Here is a 19,127-nt window from a genome sequence, read left to right as displayed (position 1 = left end):
CTACAGGGGAATAATTACTCAAAGAACTATAGATGTCATTTTTTTTTAAATTTTAAGAATCATAGATTTCACATAGACACCAGAGAAGCCAGAAAGAGGTGGCATTGTGTTTTTAACTTTTTTAGAACTAAAGTTTACCTTTTTTATCTTTTAATTACTTAAAAAAATTGTTTTAAGTAATTTTTCAAAAAAAATGTTTTAAGTAAACCCTACCCCCAAAATGTGGAACTCAAATGACTCCAAGATAAAAAGTCATATGCTCGGAGCACCTGGGTGGCTCAGTGGGTTAAGCCACTGCCTTCGGCTCAGGTCATGATCTCAGGGTCCTGGGATCGAGTCCTGCATCGGGCTCTCTGCTCAGCAGGGAGCCTGCTTCCCTATCTCTCTCTCTCTCTGGCTGCCTCTCCGTCTACTTGTGATTTCTCTCTGTCAAATTAATAAATAAAATCTTTAAAAAAAAAAAAAGTCATATGCTCTATTGACTGAGCAAGCCAAGTGCCCCTTCAATTTTTACTTTGAGGACAGCTGACATACAATGTAAAATTTCATGTGTACAAGTGGCACAATATTTTTAAACTGCTGGGGTAAAAAAATATGTATGTATCAACTCAGAATTCTCTATCTACCTTCAAGAATGTAGGAAAAATAAAGACATTCTCAGAGGAAGGAAAATGAAGAGAATTGCCAGCGAATCAGTTCTAAAACGGGGGGCTAAAGGGAGTTCTCCAGATAGAAGGAAATGCTATTAGAAGAAAACCTGGAACATCAGGAGTGAGGGAGGAACACTAATAGCAACCATTAGAGGGATTATAATAAATAATTCTTATCCTCTTGAATACTTTAAAATGTGTTTGCTGAAAGCAAAAAGACTGTCTAATGGAGTTTGGGGTTTGGGGGTTTTTTTTTTTAGTATTTTACTTACTTATTTGTCAGAGAGGGAGAGAAAGAACACAAGCAGGGGGAGTGGCAAACAGAGGGAGAAGCAGGCTCCATGCTGAGCAAGAAGCCTGATGCAGACTTGATCCCAGGACCCTGAGATCATGACCTGAGCCAAAGGCAGACACTTAACCCACTGAGCCACCCAGGTTCAGTTAACCCTAATGCAGTTATTAACGTATATAAAAACATAAGAGAACCATAACATAAAAGGTAAAAGTAAAGATGCCTGTATGACAGAAAGATTTCTACATTCCAACTAAGGTGATAAAACATGGATTCTAAGTAAATGATGAAAAGTTAAGTGTGTATATTATAACCCACAGGTTGAAACTAAAATGGCAGAAGGACAGGATACCACACAAGTATTCAATGAAAGAAGGCTAGAATGCCATTATTACCATCAGACAAAGCAAACTCTGAAGTTACAAAGCATCAAGAGTACCATTAAATAAGCGAGTCATTTAACAAAACAATATACAAAACGTTAACACATAAGCACCTAACAACAGTGCTTCATAAAGCAAAATCATAACTAAAGAGAAACAAATACCAAATTATTGTTGGTGAATCTAACACTCTTCTCTCAATAACACACAACAAACTAGCAGTAGAGAATCAGCATAAATAGAAACAACACAATGAATCAGCTGTATCTAACTGACATTTATATATAAACCATCCAACAGATGATGAATGTCTTTTTAAGTACACATAAAACAGTCATCAAGATATACCAGATATGCATCATGAAATAAACCTTAGCACATTAAAAAAAAAAAAAAAGACAAATCACATAAAGTATGTTCTCTGACCATACAAAAAATTAAAGTGCAACTCAGTAACAGAGAGACAACAAAAAAATCTCCAGGGTGCCTGGCTAGCTCAGTCAGAAGAGTAGTGGAGCATGAGACTCTTGATCTCTGGGTAATTGGGTAATGAGTTCAAGCCCGACGGAGTTCAAGCCCCAAGTTGGGTATAGAGCTTACTTTAAAAAGAAAAAAGAAAATCTCCAAACACTTGGAAGTTGAAAAACTGTAAATAATCTATGAGTAAAGGAGGAAAATTAGAAAATATTTTGAGGGCTCTTGGGTGGCTCAGTGGGTTAAGCCTCTGCCTTCAGCAGAGTCATGATCTCAGGGTCCTGGGATTGAGCCCCACATCGGGCTCTCTGCTCAGCGGGGAGCCTGCCTCCCCCTCCCCCTCTGCCTGCTTCTCTGCCTACTTGTGATCTCTGTCAAATAAATAAATAAAATCTTCTTTAAAAATATAAGTAAAATCTCTACAAAAATAAAAATAAAAATCAATAGGTTTACCTCTAGGAGAGCTGGGCAGGCAGTAGGAAACTGAGTACCTGTCCTAAAGACATGGCACAAAAAAGAGCACCACTGAAACATAGCATGGAAGCAGTCTGGGGGTGCCTGGGTGGTGCAGGCAGTTAGGCGTCCAACTCTTGGTTTCAACTCGGGTCCTGATCTCAGGGTCGTGAGATTGAGCACCATGTGGGGCTCCGAGCAGAGTCTGGGACTTTCTCTCACTCTCCTTCTGCCCCTCCCCCATGTGTGCGCCCGTGTGTGTGTGTGTGTGTGTGTGTGTGTGTGTGTATGCACACACACTGTCTGTCTCTTTCTCTCTCTAAAATAAATCTTAGAGGAAAAAAACAGCAGCCGTTTGGAAAACAGCTAGAGGATACGGGAAGGAAATTTGTTGAATAATCTCAGAGCATGTGCTGGAGGGGCAGGGATCTTTGTGAGACTTCTCCAAGAACAAAAAAGAGCTGGCAGGTGCCACTTCCCTTCTCCCCTCCCCTCGCCTAAATACACAGACACCTATGGGAACCAGTGTAGGCTCAGCACTCTATACCTAGCTTGCTAACAACAAACCCCAAGCCATGGACTTCCGTCCCCTCGACCCCAGCCAGCCTGAGAAGGAGTTTTCCCAGGTGGCTGCAAGTCTCTTCCTAGGTCACACCAGCAGAGACACTCCACACCCCACCCAAAATTCTCTTAGGAACCACCCATTCAACCCCAAGTGTGCCAGTGCCACTCCAAAGTCAACTCCAACCCCAGGGAAGTGGAAGAAAAAACCACACATACCAGTCAGACTATGGGCTCAGAGAGATGGGGACAAACATCTGGTCTGATTACAGGCCCTGCCCACCAAGCATCTCAGGGGACCCCACAAGGCAAGCACCCTACAGTTTGGTGCTACTGCAACTCTGACAAATGTGGTCTGCCAAAACTCAAACCCAAGGCGACCCAGACTGGCCCATTAAACAACACAAGGACCAAACCTTATCTACAACAGGCAAACATCTAGAACTAAAGATAACTGGACTAAAGGCAAATGTAGCTCAGTCATAATAGTAGGGCACACACAGCAAACATAGGAGACGTCTCTTTAAGTGCCAGATTCTGCCAAATAGGAGACACTGCCCTGCACGGCACTATAGGGCCTCTTTTTCACAAGGCCACTGCTTTCAAGAGCAGGAGACACAGCTGACCTTCCTAACACAAAGAAACAGACACACAGAGTTAGATAAAATGAGGAGATAGAGGAGTATGTCCCAAATGAAAGAACAGGACAAAAATAAAAGCAAGAGAGCAAAAGGAAACAGAAATAAGTAATATGCCTGAGAGAGAAACTTCAAGTAAGGTCATAAAGAAACTCACTGGACTTGAGAAGAGTGGAGGACCTCAGTCAGACCTCAACAAAGACAAAGAAAACATAAAAAGAACCAATCAGTGATGAAGAACTCAGTAAATGAAATTACAAATACACTAAATGGGGGATGCCTGGGTGGCTCAGTCAGTTAAGAATCCAATTCTTGATTCAGCTCAGGTCATAATCTCAAGGTCATGATATCAAGCCGCATGTCAGGTTCCATGCCCTGCATGGAGCCTCCTTAGATTCTCTCTCCCCTCTGCCCAGCTCCCCCAGAACAGCAACACTCGTGTGCGTGTGTGTGTGTGTGTGTGTGTGTGTTGCCTGAAAGAAAGAACACAATAGATGGAATAAATACAAGACCAGAAGCAGCAGAAAGATGGATCAGCAACCTAGAGAAAGAATAGCTGAAAGCAATCAATCTAAATAGAAGAAAAAAACAATTAAAAATGGAAACAGACTAAGGGAAGTCAGTGACATCATCAAGCATTAATAACATTCACATTTCAGAGAGCCCCAAAGGAGACAGAGAAACAGGGAAAGAACTTGAAGAATATATTTGAAGCTGACAAATTCTGAATCTGAGGAGGGAAAGAGACATCCAGATCCAGAAGGCACAGAGAGCTCCCAACATAATCAACTCAAGGAGGTCCACACCGGGACACATAGTAATTAAAGTGACAAAAAGTAGTGATAAACAGAGAACTTCAAAAGCAAGAGAAAGAAGTTATTCAAAAGATACATAAGAATCTGAGACAACACCAAAACCTCCATATAATCCAATTAAAAATGGGCAGAAGACAGGAACAGACATCTTTCCAAAGAAGACATACAAATGGCCAACAGATACATGAAAAGATGCTCAACATCACTCATCATCAGGGAAATGCAAATGAAAACCACAATGAGGTATCACTTCACAGTGGCCAGAATGGCTAGAATCAAGGAGTCAAGGGATGCTTGGCTGGCTGAGTCAGTAGGATATACGACTCTTGATCTAGGGGTTGTAGGTTTGAGCCACACACTGACTAAAATCTTAAGGGAAAAAAAAAAGACGAAACTACAAGTGTTAGGGAGGATGTAGAGAAAAAGGAACCCTCACGCATTGTTGGTGGAAATGCAAACTCATTTCAGCCACTGTGGAAAACAGCATGGAGGTGACTCCTCAAAAAAATTAAAAACAGAATTACCGTATGATCCAACAACTCCACTACTGGGTATTTACCCAAAGAATACAAAAACACTAAATTCAAAGGATATACGCACTGCTATGTTTACTGTAGCATTATTTACAACAGCCAAATTATGGAAGCAGTCAAAGTGTCCACGGACAGATGAATGCATAAAGATGATGTGGTACATGTACATACACACACACGCACACAGACGCACACACAGGAATATTACCCATTAAAAAAAGAAAGAAAGAAAGAAAGAAAGAAAGAAAGAAAGAAAGAAAGAAAGAAAGAAAGAAAGAAAGAAAAGAAATCTTGCCATTTGCAACAATATATGGATGGATCTAGCAGGTACAAAGCTAAGTGAAAGAAGTCAAAGTTAAGTGCAAGAAGACAAATGCATATGATTTCACTCACTGTGGAATTTAAGAAACAAATGAAGAAACAAAGAAAAAGAAAACTGACTCTTAAATATAGAGACTGACCTGGTGGTTACCAAGGGGGGGGTGGGTAAAGCAATGGGTGAAGTAAGTGAAGGAGATTCAGGGTACACTTAAGATAAGCATTAAGTATAGAATTGTTCAATCGCTGTATTATATAACTGAAACTCCCCTAACACTGTATGCTATCTGTACTGGAATTTAACAAAATAAAAATAAACATTTATAAAGGCAAGCTATATTTTCAAATATTTGTGACATCCTTTTTCAGTAAAACTAACAAAACTTCTAAACCTTCTTAAACAGATGTTTGGAAAAAGTCTATGATTAAGTACTTTTTCTTACCATCAGGCATTAACTACATGGAAACACATAATGTTCTTTTTCAAACTATGCTGTTTCAATTTTGCAAGAAACTTTGAAATCTACAAAACCAAAATGTACTCACAATATTTCACTGTGTTTAAGTTTTGTTAACAAAATTGAGGTGGTTTTAAGATACCCTTTTCCCATTTAGAAAGGAAAATTTTCACAAGTTACTCTCCACAGATTTAAAGTTGGAATATTTTTTAAGTTAAAAAACAAGTATGCAAACACATGTGTCAATAAAATAATTCATACATGAAGATATTGATATAAATCCTTTTTTCCTGTCCAAATGTAATTTTTACATTGCTGCTAGTCATAGTCCTTTCTAACTGGAATGATTGGTTTACCTTTAACTCCACGGGGCTTAAACCATCAGTCTTTTAAGAAGCTTTGACAGGTTTTGACGATTTAACCTGCTGAGCTCACAGCACCCAAGGGACGGTCTTGGTTGCAAGTTTTATTTCTGATGCAGCTGACCACTAATACGGACTCCACAGATAATGGATTTCAATAACCACCACCCACAGGTTAACATTTTGAGCAGTACCCATAATATTGCTTTAATTAACACATGAAGGTCAAGGCTTGGTAGAAAGTTTTATTAAATTTGGCAGTGCTTACAACAAAAGAAAGAAACTGTGTGTGTTCATCTGTACAGTAACTCTATAAATTTGCCCATAGATATAATCCAGTTTGCTCATGGATTTATGCGGTATTTCAATTTATTTTCTAAAAGGAATTCAATTTATTAGTTCCATTTCCCCAAAATACGTACATTTCTAGCATTTCTAACTGATAGTTTCATAACAGATGGCTCTAGTCATGCTGGGCACAGAATGGGTCTACCTGGCACAAAGAAACCACCCACTAAAGCAAAGGAAATTTCTACCACTACCACGCCCACCCCGATTTTGGAGCATTTTGATGGTGGAAAAGATTAATGCTTTATCTCTAGCTTCATATATTAAATATTAGTATCTTTTGGAAATATTGGAATTACTTTCCATCTTAAAAAATAAAGATATAGGAGCACCTGGGTGGCTCAGTGGGTTAAAGCCTCTGCCTTCGGCTCAGGTCGTGATCCCAGGGTCCTGGAATGGAGCCCCCCATGGGGATCTCTCAGCAGGGAGCCTGCTTTCCCTTCTCTCTCTCTGCCTGCCTCTCTGCCTACTTGTGATCTCTGTCAAATAAATAAATAAAATCTTTAAAATAAATGAACAAATAATAAAGATATAAAGATTTTGCTTTTGAACCCAAACTTTTTATGCAGTAGAAATAAGCCAGAGTATTTAAACAAATAAATCCAAGGGCAAAGCAATTTTTAAATGAATCTGAAATTAAGGGTTCACTCTAAAGTGTTAAAAAAGAGAGAGAGAGAGACACTATAATACACAAATCACACAGTCAGCAGGGTTGGTTGATTTTTCTATTTTTATATGTATTAGGTAATTTGAGGTTATTTTATTGAAAAGCGAGAATGGTGGCTGAATTTATACATACTGAATTCAGGAATAATTGTATTTTTTAAATACACAACCTGACAGGCACTATGGTAGATAATAATGAATCAGCATGGGAGCCATTTAATATACTTCTTGATTAACTCATTGCCTGTCCAGTTCGCACACAGACATGCTTACATGTCATAATCGTCATAATTCCCACCATCCCCACTGCTAACACTCAAGCTCCTTGATTAGTGCACAACTCCCAGACGAGCCACTGCTAATGCTAAATAATTCTCTTCAGCCTCCTGCTACTATTCGGCAGGATCTCCAATTAAATATAATGTCCCTGATGAGCCATATTAATGTGAACAAATCCCTACCAGGAATCCTAACCTATTCCATTTTACCCAAAAATGTAGAGAAAGTAATTTATTCAAGCCAAAGATAATCAAAACATTCTAAATTGATATAGTATAATGTTTCTGCAAAATATATTTTTCCAAGGACAATAAAAGCAAAAATAGAAAAAGTCTGAACATCTCGCATACTTTCTTTTCCTTCACTATAAAATCTAGTGTTTTAAATTTGCATAGGTAGATACACTGTATTTTTTTTTAAAGATTTTATTTATTTATTTGACAGAGAGAGATCACAAGTAGGCAGAGAAGCAGGCACAGAGAAAGGAGGAAGCAGGCTCCCTGCTGAGCAGAGAGCCCGGATGCGGGGGCTGGATCCCAGGACCCTGGGAACAGGACCTGCGCCGAAGGCAGAGGCTTTAACCCACTGAGGCACCCAGGCGCCCCCATACACTGTATTCTTAATCCAAAAAGGTTATTGAAAGTACTAAGTTTCAAAGTGAACAATAACAAGTTTTAAAGCAAATATGTCATTTTAAAACCCTTTAATTACCTAATTATCAGAACCCGAAGGTCCAAAATCACATTAACAAAACCAATTCCTCCCTTCCCATTAAATGCAGAATTGCAGTAACTATCAGAGGCTTTGTTATGCAACTTTATGTTATTGATAAGAAAACTTTACATTGAACAATGACAATTAGTATTTATACAGAGAAGGAATTAGGAAACTATAGCTTTTCCACTGCAATCTTGTTTCTGAATGAATTAAGATCAAATGGGAAAGAGGGACCCTCATGGCCATCACCTTAAAATACTCTGTACTAGTAAAAGAGTTTAAGAAAATGTCATTTAAACATACCATCTAAACCACACACACATATAATAAATGGTCACCTGAATTCAGTTATCACCAAAGTTTTACAAATGTGTCCCTAGTCATCTATTCCTATTTGAGGATCAATGATTAAGTAACAGACTGTGAAACATATTAACTTAAGAACTTTAACTCTTTTCCAAATACTTAAAGGTTGAAAAATATCCTGAAAAGTCTATCATACAAATGATAAAAAGTTAATGCATAAGTTTTTTACCTTTAAAATGCTTTCACCTCTATATATCTAAGAAAAAACTAAAAATATTCTAACAACAGACACATAAAAAAATGCAAAAATAAAAAATAAAGATATTCTAACAACCCCATAAAAATTTTATAAGGTTTTCCCAAAGGTCTTTTATACCTTAGCCTACTTTAATGTATTCCTTCTTCATTTACCTGATCATTACCCTCCAGTTTGTTCAGCTGGAACCAACATACACTAATTACATAGACATCACGAAGTCCTATTTGTCCTCGGTCCCTCCCCAGACAGCAGGGAAATAGTATCAAGGGTAGGCATGCTAAGTGATGATTCCCCTCACCTTACTGTCAATCATCCCAGAGTGCTCACAGGAAACCCTGCTCAATCTCATTACTGAATCCTAAGGGTAAGACTACAATACCCACCAGGAATCGTACTTCAAAGAGCAGGCTGCCTGACCAAGATGTGAGTCACGATGACTACTTCCCGATTTTAAGTTTTGTTTTAAAGCAGTCATTATCAGGTATTTCTCATTTAAATCCAACACTACTGTACACAAAGGAACAAAATTGTGACATATTCAATTTAAGAGTCCAGATAGAAAATATAGTCAAAGGTTAAAATACAGAAATCATTTAATCCATTTTAAGAAAAATCAAAACCGTGACTTCAGAGGTTTGATATAAATAGCAGTATTTTGCTATTTCGCATGGGAAAGCATATGAGTTTTTTTAAAAACAAAGTTGTAGAGACACCTGGGAGGCTCAGTGAGTTAAGTGCCTGCCTTTGGCTCAGGTGGCAGGGTCCTGGGATCTAGAGCCCCTCGACTGGTTTCCCTGCTCAGCGGGGAGCCTGCCTCTGCCTTGGTTCCTCCCACCACCTCCTGCTCATGCTCCCTCACACGCACACTCGCTCTCAAAATAAATAAATCTTTTTTTAAAAAGTTGTAAAAGTAAACAGTTACCTAACATGCATTTTGAGTACAACCTTTAATTTCACCAATTCTTTGTTCCCATTATTGACCAAACTAATGAAGTAGGATCCAGCTTCCAATTTAGGAGGTCCCAGTCACTAAACCCAAATTATTTCTTTTATACTAAACCCAAATCTTTTATACTTCTTCACTTCCCTGCGACTACCTAAATAAGTCAATATAATAATAAGGCCCACATCAACAAATCAAGAAGTTCTCCTGTATCAGCCCTCTGCCTAAAATCTAATTAATTTACTCCAAAGCCTTGTCTCTTCTTGCTCCAATGTTTTATGGACTGGCCCTGATTATTTCTGCTAGTAAAATATTAAAATGTACTTTAATATCTGTCAAAATAGTCCCCTATTCAATTTTCCACAGAATTGGCTCGGCCGTTCTGCAAATTTAGTCCTTTGTCAATCCCCCTCCACCATATTACATTATATTAGGATTTAACAAAAAAAGTACACTAACTTTCAAATAACTAATATTTCTATTTTTAAAGATTTTATTTATTTATTTGACAGAGAAAGAGAGCAAGCAACAGCGAGAGAGGCAATGCAAACAGGGCAAGTGGGAGAGGGAAAAGCAGGCTTCCCACCGAGCAGGCTTGATCTCAGGACCCAGGACCCAGATGTGAACTAAGGGCAGATGCTTAACAACTTAGTCCCCCAGGTGCCCCTCAAATAACTAGTATTTATACTATTTATACTATACAGTTTCCCTACACAAAAATAAGAAATTTAAGTCCTACAAATTTCAGACCAAAGTGTTTTACCTTTTCTACTATTTCTATGAAGCTATATTGTGTTTTCCACCTTGTTGATACATATACAGGAAAGCTATATATATTATTTAACTACCAGAGTGATTTTTTTTTTTTACTATTTCTGAAGAATTATTCAGTTAACTGTATAACTAGAAACAATACAATCTTACTATTTCTGCCTTTCCCTCCCACCATTTTACAACTCTTGTCTAAATGCATTACTTAGCACTTCTAGAAATACTACTGGGGCACCTAGGTGGCTCCGTCATTAAGCCTCTACCTTCAGCTTGGGTCATGACCACAGGGTCCTAAAATCAAGCCCTGCATCAGGCTCCCTACACAGCCAGGAGCCTGCTTCTCCCTCTCCCACTCCCCCTGCTTGTATTCCCTCCTTCACTGTGTCTCAAATAAATAAATATTTTTTTAAATGCTATTAAATCATAGTAGTGATAATGAATCTATCAGTCTTCATCCTGAATTTCATAAGAATGCTTCCATGAGGTATAACCTTTTTATTAAGGGAAGGCAGCATGCATCTAATCCTGTTTTACTAAGGATTTTACAAGAAGACAGTGAATTTCTTGTAATGACATTTCCGCTTCTATCAAGATGATCATCTAGTTTCCCTCTACTAACTTATTAGTATATTCAATTAAGTTAATAGTCTCTAATACTGAACCATACTGAAATGTCATGAATACATTCTGTGTGGCTGCAGCATACTATTTAAATAAATTATGCTACCCTATTTCCTATTAGGATTCTTCTATCAATATATGACAGTCATTGTAATTTTATTTTTCGCTTACTATCTTTGCCCAGATTTTGATTGCTGAGTTCTTATGGTAGTTTCATAAAAAAATAAGTATTTTCTAAAAAGGAAATCTATTTTTCTTTCTCTAAGTCTATAGCAATTCTAGTAGTGTCAAAATTTCTTGCTTACTGAACACTGCAAAGAATTCTTGTGAGAATCTCTACCTGAACACTCTAGTCCATTCCTTCCATAACAACCCAGAGTCCCTTAGTCAGTGATCTCTTACCTTATTCAGGCTCTTTCGTGCACAGTTACAGGTCTATAACTATCACCAATTTTGTACTCCAAGCAAAACAAAACAAATACTTAACATTTATTAAAAGCATGTTAAACCTCACTTTCAATAATGGACAAACAACCAGAAGATCAACAAGGAAACAGAAGACTTGAATACTGCAGTGAACCAACCAGTCCTAAAAGGATCTAGAGAACACTGCACAAAACAGCAGACCAGACATTCTCATTAAGGTCCCATGAAATATTCTCCATGATAGAACATATGCTAAGACATAAAACAAACACCAAGAAATTTTAAAAGATACAAACAGAGGGGTGCGTGGGTGACTCAGTCAGTTAAGCGTCTGCCATTGCCTCAGGTCATGATCTCACGGTCCTGGGATTGAGCCCCACATAGGCTCCCCACTGAGCAGGGAGTCTGCTTCTCCCTCTCCTTCTACCCCCATCCTGCTTATGCACACACACTGTCAAATAAATAAAATCTTAAAAAAAAAAAAAAAAAAAAAGAAAGAAAAAGAAACGAAACAAAGAAAGAAAGAAACAGAAAGCATGTTGTCCAGCCAAAATAGAAGGAAACTGGAAATGAGGAAAGAAAACAATCTTGGGAAGCTCACAAATAATGTGGATTAAACACCACACTCCTAAATAGCTAGTGGGTCAAAAAATCACAAGGGAAATAAATACTTTCAAAATAAAAATGTAAAACAAAATACCAAAATATATGGGTTTCCTGCTCAGTGGGGACCCTGCTTCTCCCTCTTGCTCCCCCTCTTGTGCTGTCAAAAAAAAAAAATCTTTAAAAAAAATAAATACATACTTATATATATACATACATACATCAAGTCAACAACCTCATCTTCTACCTTACAAACGTTTAAGGGGAGGGCACCTGGGTGGCTCAGTTGGTCAAGCAACTGCCTTCTGCTCAGCTCATGATCCCGGAGTCCCCAGATCAAGTCCCGCAACAGGCTTCCAGCTCCGCAGGGAGTCTGCTTCTCCCTCTGAGCTTCTCCCCTCTCATGCGCTCTCTCTCGCTCTCTCTCTCAAATACATAAATAGAAACTTTAATAAAAATTTTTTAAGGTTTTGTTTTGTCTGTTTTTTTTCCTGTGCAGCAGAGTCAGTTTAGCCTCCAACTCTTGATTTCAGCGAGAGTCGTGATCTCAGGGTCATGGGTCAGAGCCCTGAATCAGACTCCATGCCCAACACAGTCTGCTTGGATTGCTCTCTCCCTCTGCCTCTCTCTCAAGTGAATGAGTAAATCTAAAAAAAAGAAGAAGAAGAAGATGAAGAGAAAAGAAAAATAAAAGGAACTCTTAAAAAGAGCAAAATAACCCAGAGCAAGCAGAATATAGGGAATAATAAAGACTAAACATAAATGAGGTAGAGAATTAAAAAGAGAAAGATAATATCAAATATTGGCTCTTTGAACATATCAATAAAATTGAAAACCTTTAGTTCAAGTGACCAAGGAAAAAACACGCAGGTGCGTAAAATCAGGAATGTAAGAAATTATTACCAAACTTACAGAAACAAAAATAAGGAAATACTACAATCCTATCAATAAACCTAGAAAGATACCAAATACAGATACTGACTCATGAAAAAACAAAACCTGAATAAACCTGTAACAAGAGACTTAATAATTTAAAAACCATCCACAGAGGGATCCTGCCTGGCTTAGTCAATAGGGTGGGTATTCGACTCTTGATTTCAGGGTTGTGAGTTCAAGCACCATGCTGAATGGAGAGATTACTTAAAAATAAAATCTTTAAAAAAATAAAATCTTCAAAAATAAAACAAAAAACACAGTTTCCCATAGAGAAAAGCCCAAAACCAGATGGCTTCACTGGTGAATTCTACCAAAACATTTAAGAAATAGCTAATGCCAATTCTTCACAGACTCTTCCCAAAAAAGTAAGAGATGAGGGAACACTTCCCAACTTATGAGGCCAACATCACTCTGATACCAAAAACAAAGCCATCACAAGAAAACTAGAGACCAAAAGCTCTTATAACCATGGATGAAAATTTCTCAATGAAACGCTAATAAAATGAATGCAGCAACACATACAAAAAACTATACACCATGACCAAGTGTGACATAGCCCAGGAATGCAAGGCTGGTTTAATATTCAAAACTTAATGTAGGAGCGCCTGGGTGGCTTAGTGGTTAAAGCCTCTGCTTTCAGCTCAGGTCATGATCCCAGGGTCCTGGGATCGAGCCCCAAATCTGGCTCTCTGCTCCACAGAGAGTATGCTTCCTCCTCTCTCTCTCTGCCTACTTGTGATCTCTCTCTCTGCCAAATAAATAAATAAAATCTTTAAAAAAAAAAAAACTTAATGTAATACACCCTATCACTAGAATACTGGACAAAAACCGTATCATCTCAGTAGACACAGAAAAGCATTTGAAATAGTCTAATGTCCAATCACGAAAAAAGACTCAATAATCTAGAAATATCAGGGCATTTCCTCAACCTGATAATGGGGAATTTATGAAAATCCCAGAGCCTAAATCAAACGTAACTGTGAAATACTGAATGCTTTCCCCCAAAGATGCGGAATAAAACAAAATGCTTACTCTCACTACTTCAATTATCATTCTGAAGGTTAAAGCCAGGACAATTAAGAAAGAATACAAAATAAAAAGCACCCAGACTGAAAAGAAAGAAGTAAAACTATTTCTATTTGCACATGGTCTTCTAGTGATACTCCTTAGGATCTATTAAAAAAAAAAAAAAACACATACATATACAGGAACTAATGAACAAGTTCAGCAAGGTAGCAGAACACATGATCACTATGCCAAAATTGATTGTATTTCTATTAACTTGCAATTAATAAAAACTGAAATTTAAAATATTACAATCCTAATATTAAAAATACTAAATACTTACTAATAAAAATAACAAAGTTAAGTGCAAAACTTATACACTGAAAACTACAAAACACCGCTGAAATTAAAGCAATCAAAGTGGAACTACATCAAATGGAATGTCCAAGTCCATAGGAGGACTTAAAATTGAGAATAACACTTCCCAAACTGATCTGCAGATACAACACAATCCAAAATTCTAGCAGGATACAGTCTTCCACTAGGCCTATCGTCCCTTTATCATTCCAAAAAAATCTTTCCAAAGAATAATAAGGGCATGGAGAACACATAAAAGACAATTCATGACTTGGTAAGAGGCATAATGCCCATTTCGCTTCTTCTATCCTGACCATTTCCCACTGTAGTCCATTAAACTGCTGGTGGACTCTTGCCTCATTCCCTGGACACAGCCACAATAATCTCATCTTGTGTCTGTGAACTGCCTTCCTAAGTCCGATTTTGATATTGCTCTCTATCAGTCTTCACTTCTCAAAAAAAGCAGGACAACCTCCTCAACAGAGGATAGGATATCATACTATTTTAAGACTATCCAAGAATAAGCCAACTAGATAACCTGCAAACCCTCCCTACAAGCACCTGAAACCCTAGATTAAATTTAACAAACACCCTTTAAATGAGCAACTTGGCTTACAAGAAACTACAAGCAATCCCCAGGGATCAAAAACAAAGAGGAAGCTGAAAGTCAGACAATACCCAGCAGAGCTGGTATCACAGCTAATCACGGAGAGTGGAAGTGGGGATCTCGAGAATCTAAAGAACCGGGTTGGTGGGCACGTGGAGACTCGAAGAGAGTGGTGGGCCTAGAGAGGTACGCACGCTTCCGGTCCTCTCCCCATACCTCCTTATTCAGGTCTTCCATCTGGCTGTTTCAGAACTATACCTTTAAATAATAAACTGGTAATCTAGTAAGAAAAAAATTAAAGGGATGCCTGGGTGGCTCAGTTGGTTAAGCGGCTGCCTTCGGCTCAGGTCATGATCCCAGCGTCCTGGAATCGAGTCCCACATCGGATTCCTTGCTCCACGGGGAGCCTGATTCTCCCTCTGCCTCTGCCTGCCACTCTGTCTGCCTGTGCTCACTCTCTCTCCCTCTCTCTCTCTGATAAATAAATAAAATCTTAAAAAAAAAAAAAAAAAGAGGGACGCCTGGGTGGCTCAGTTGGTTAAGCAGCTGCCTTCGGCTCAGGTCATGATCCCAGCGTCCTGGGATCGAGTCCCACATTGGGTTCCTTGCTCCACGGGGAGCCTGCTTCTCCCTCTGACTCTGCCTTCCACTCTGTCTGCCTGTGCTCGCTCTCGCTCTCTCTCTGACAAATAAATAAATAAAATCTTAAAAAAAGAAAAGAAAAGAAATTAAAGAATGGAGTTTCAATTCTCAGAAAAAGGAGTTAAAGATTAGAAGGAAAACTCCCTACAAGGCCAGGCTGCTCAAAAAGTTACGCCCAAAGTGAGAAGGGGGGACATACTCATCTACTCAGTACACGGAAGACAAATATCTAAAATTACCTGCTGCGGCTCAAAATTAAAATCTGTTCAGCAAATGTCATGCCAGTACGTTAATACAGAAATTAGTCCCTGCTCAAGGATACCCTGGAGAGCCTGGAAGAAACAAATACAGCACCCACCCAACAGGCCAGAACTGTAATCCGAACCATTCTAGGATTCAACAGCAGAGATTACAAATTAAGAAGTCAAAAGCCAGGGCGCCTGGGTGGCTCAGTGGGTTAAGCTGCTGCCTTCAGCTCAGGTCATCTCAGGGCCCTGGGATCGAGTCCCGCATTGGGCTCTCTGCTCAGCGGCGAGCCTGGTTCCTCCTCTCTCTCTCTGCCTACTTGTGACCTCTCTCGGTCAAATAAATAAATAAAATCTTTTTTCTTTTTTTTTTAAAGAAGTCAAAAGCCCAAAACCACACACGTGAGATCATCCATTACAAGGAAAAGTCAGAAACAGACACCTAGGAACTTGGGATACTAGAGCAGTAGAATAGAAGCTTCAAAATAAATAGTTAAAAATGAGCAAGACATGAAAGGAGGTCTCAAATATGTATGAGAAAAAGATAATACCAATAAGCAGATTCAAAATGGAGCCGACTTCACATATTTCTCAATAGGGAGCACCAAACAAATATAACCAAAGTAATTATTGTGTCAGATAATTTTTATCAGTGGATGCAAAAATATTAAAGGAGACGTTGTTGGGGGACAAATATTTACATGGACTCAAAGATTCACACCCAAAAATTTCAAGAGGAAAAAAAAATCTACCATTATAATGGAGGAAAGTGATTAATAGCTACATCAACCAACTCATCAAACTTAGTGTAACCAGGGGCGCCTGGGTGGCTCAGTGGGTTAAGCCGCTGCCTTCGGCTCAGGTCATGATCCCGGGGTCCTGGGATCGAGCCCCGCATCGGGCTCTCTGCTCAGCGGGGAGTCTGCTTCCTCCTCTCTCTCTGCCTGCCTCTCTGCCTGCTTGTCATCTCTCTCTGTCAAATAAATAAATAAATAATCTTTAAAAAAAAAAAAAAAAACTTAGTGTAACCAGAACCACCAACATTAAGAACCTCTTAATAGGATACAGTAAGAAATAAGATCACTTATGAAGTATTCTCCTCAAAAAATATTTAAACTGAATCTACTCTTGAGGAAAAAAATCCAACAAATCCAGAATACCTATAAGCTAATTTGCCTAAATAGCAGTATGATGAAAATCAAAGAAAGAAAGAAAGGAAGATAGGAGGATTATTTTAGATTAAGAGACTAAAAAAGCAGAATAGACAAATACAATTCATGAACCTTTATTGAACTATGAGTTAAATATGTGTGTGTGTGTGTGTGTGTGTGTGTAAAGACATCTATTTGGATGGCTTAGTCATTAGAGCACCTTCATCTTGAGGTCATGAGTTCAATCCCCATGTTGGGTTTGTAAACCATAGATTTTTTTAAAAAAAGGTTAAAAAAGAAAAAAGGACATTCGGGGTGTCTGGGTGGCACCCAGTTGGATTAAGCATCATTTGGCTCAGGTCTTGATATCAGGGCCCTGGAATCAAGCCCTGCATAGGGCTCCCTCCTCAGTGGGGGCCTGCATCTTCCTCTCCCTCTGTTACTCTTCCTACTTGTTCTCTCTCCCTCTCTCTGTCACTCATAAATTTTTTTTTTAAGATTTTATTTATTTATTTGACAGACAAAGATCACAAGTAGACAGAGAGGCAGGCAGACAGAGAGGAGGAAGCAGGCTCCCCGCTGAGCAGAGAGCCCGATGCGGGGCTCGATCCCAGGACCCTGGGATTATGACCTGAGCCGAAGGCAGAGGCCTTAAACCACTGAGCCACCCAGGTGCGCCACTCATAAATTTTTTTAAAGCAAGAGAGAGAGGGAGAGAGAACAAACAGGAGGAGAGACAGAGGGAGAGGAAAATTTAAAATATTTAAAATTTTAATATGTTTAAGTATATTTAACATTAAATTAAATATATTTATATTGATTTAATATTAAATATTATTTTACTATATTTTAATATATTTAATATTTTAATATATTTAATATTTAAATATATAATATATTATATATTAAATATATTAAAATATATTTTTTAAGTTTAAGACCTGGAGATAAGTTGGGAAATATGAATACAGTTTGATTATACTACATAACAACTTGTAATTTTCCTAGCTTTGATAGGGTCTACATAAAAGAATATCCTTTCCCTGGAAATAAATACTAAAGTATTTAGGGGTGAGAAGCCACAGTGTCTGTTACTTAACTTCAAATTTTTTACCAAACAGAAAAAAAAAAAGGAGAAGAAACATAATATATACTTATATTCATATATATGGATACAGATATAAGCAAATGTACCAAAATGTTAACTGGTGAATCCAGACAATATTCACTGTACTACTCTTCCAATTATACGTCTGAACAAACAAGAATATAAATAGCCATTAATACAAAACATACTCAACATCAATATCCATCAGAGAATGTAAATTAAAACTACAATGAAATAACACATCACCAGTAGAATAGCAAAAATTAAAAGGACTGATAAAACCAAGTGCAGACAAGGATATGGAGCAACATGAACACTAACAGGTTATTGATGGGAACAGTATGGTACAATCAAGAATATGGCACAATCATGTAGGACAACTGTTTGGCAGCTTCTTAGAAACATGCATCTGTTTGTGACAGGAGTCAGTAAAATACCACCCACCAACAGGCCAAATCCAATCTAAGGACAGTTTTGGTGTTTTGGGGTTTTGTTTTGTCAGATTTATTTATTTGACAGAAAGAGACACGGCAAGAGGGGGAACACAAGCAGGGGGAATGGGAGAGGGAGAAGCAGGCTTCCCGACGACGAGCAGGGAACCCAATGTAGGGTTGGAACCCAGGAACCTGGGATTGTGTCCTGAGCCTAAAACAGACTCTTAACAACTGAGCCACCCAGGTGCCCCATCTTTTTTTTTTTTTTTTTTTTTTTTATAGCCCACAAGCTAAGAATGATTTTTACATTTCTAAAGGGTCCTAAGAAAAAGAAGAAAAAGCACAAGGAAAGGAGACCATACAAAGGAACTTGCAAAGTCTAAAATATGTTTACTCTCCAAACAGACTGACTATCCAAACAGGAAAAGGCTGCTTTGGCGCTCATCTACCCTATGACCCAGCAATTCCACTCCTAGGTATTTATCCAAGAGAAATGAAAGTTTATGTTTACACAAAGACAGTAGCTAAACACTGGCGGATGTGCCTAATTTAATAAGCTTACCCTAAAATTCACACAGAAGAGCAAAAAAAGATAAGAAACTGAAGACAATTTTAAAGAACTGGACAAGGGGCACCTGGGTGGCTCAGTGGGCTAGAGCTTCTGCCTTCGGCTCGGGTCAAGATCCCAGGGTCCTGGGATGGAGCCCCACATCGGGCTCTCTGCCCAGCAGGGAGCCTGCTTCTTTTCCTCTCTCTCTGCCTGCCT

General features: G+C 38.4%; 1 protein-coding gene across 2 annotated transcripts in view; it reads right to left on the bottom strand.

Moving 5' to 3' along the window:
* PCCA (propionyl-CoA carboxylase subunit alpha) overlaps positions 1 to 19,127 on the bottom strand; it is a 403,241-nt gene that overhangs the window by 351,133 nt on the left and 32,981 nt on the right. The window lies entirely within an intron of this gene.

This window comes from Mustela nivalis (genome assembly GCF_964662115.1).
Source record: "Mustela nivalis genome assembly, chromosome: 15".
NCBI classification, from domain to species: domain Eukaryota; kingdom Metazoa; phylum Chordata; class Mammalia; order Carnivora; family Mustelidae; genus Mustela; species Mustela nivalis.
The sequence above is the reverse complement of the archived record's forward strand: the minus strand, read 5'-3'. Positions and strand labels throughout refer to the sequence as shown.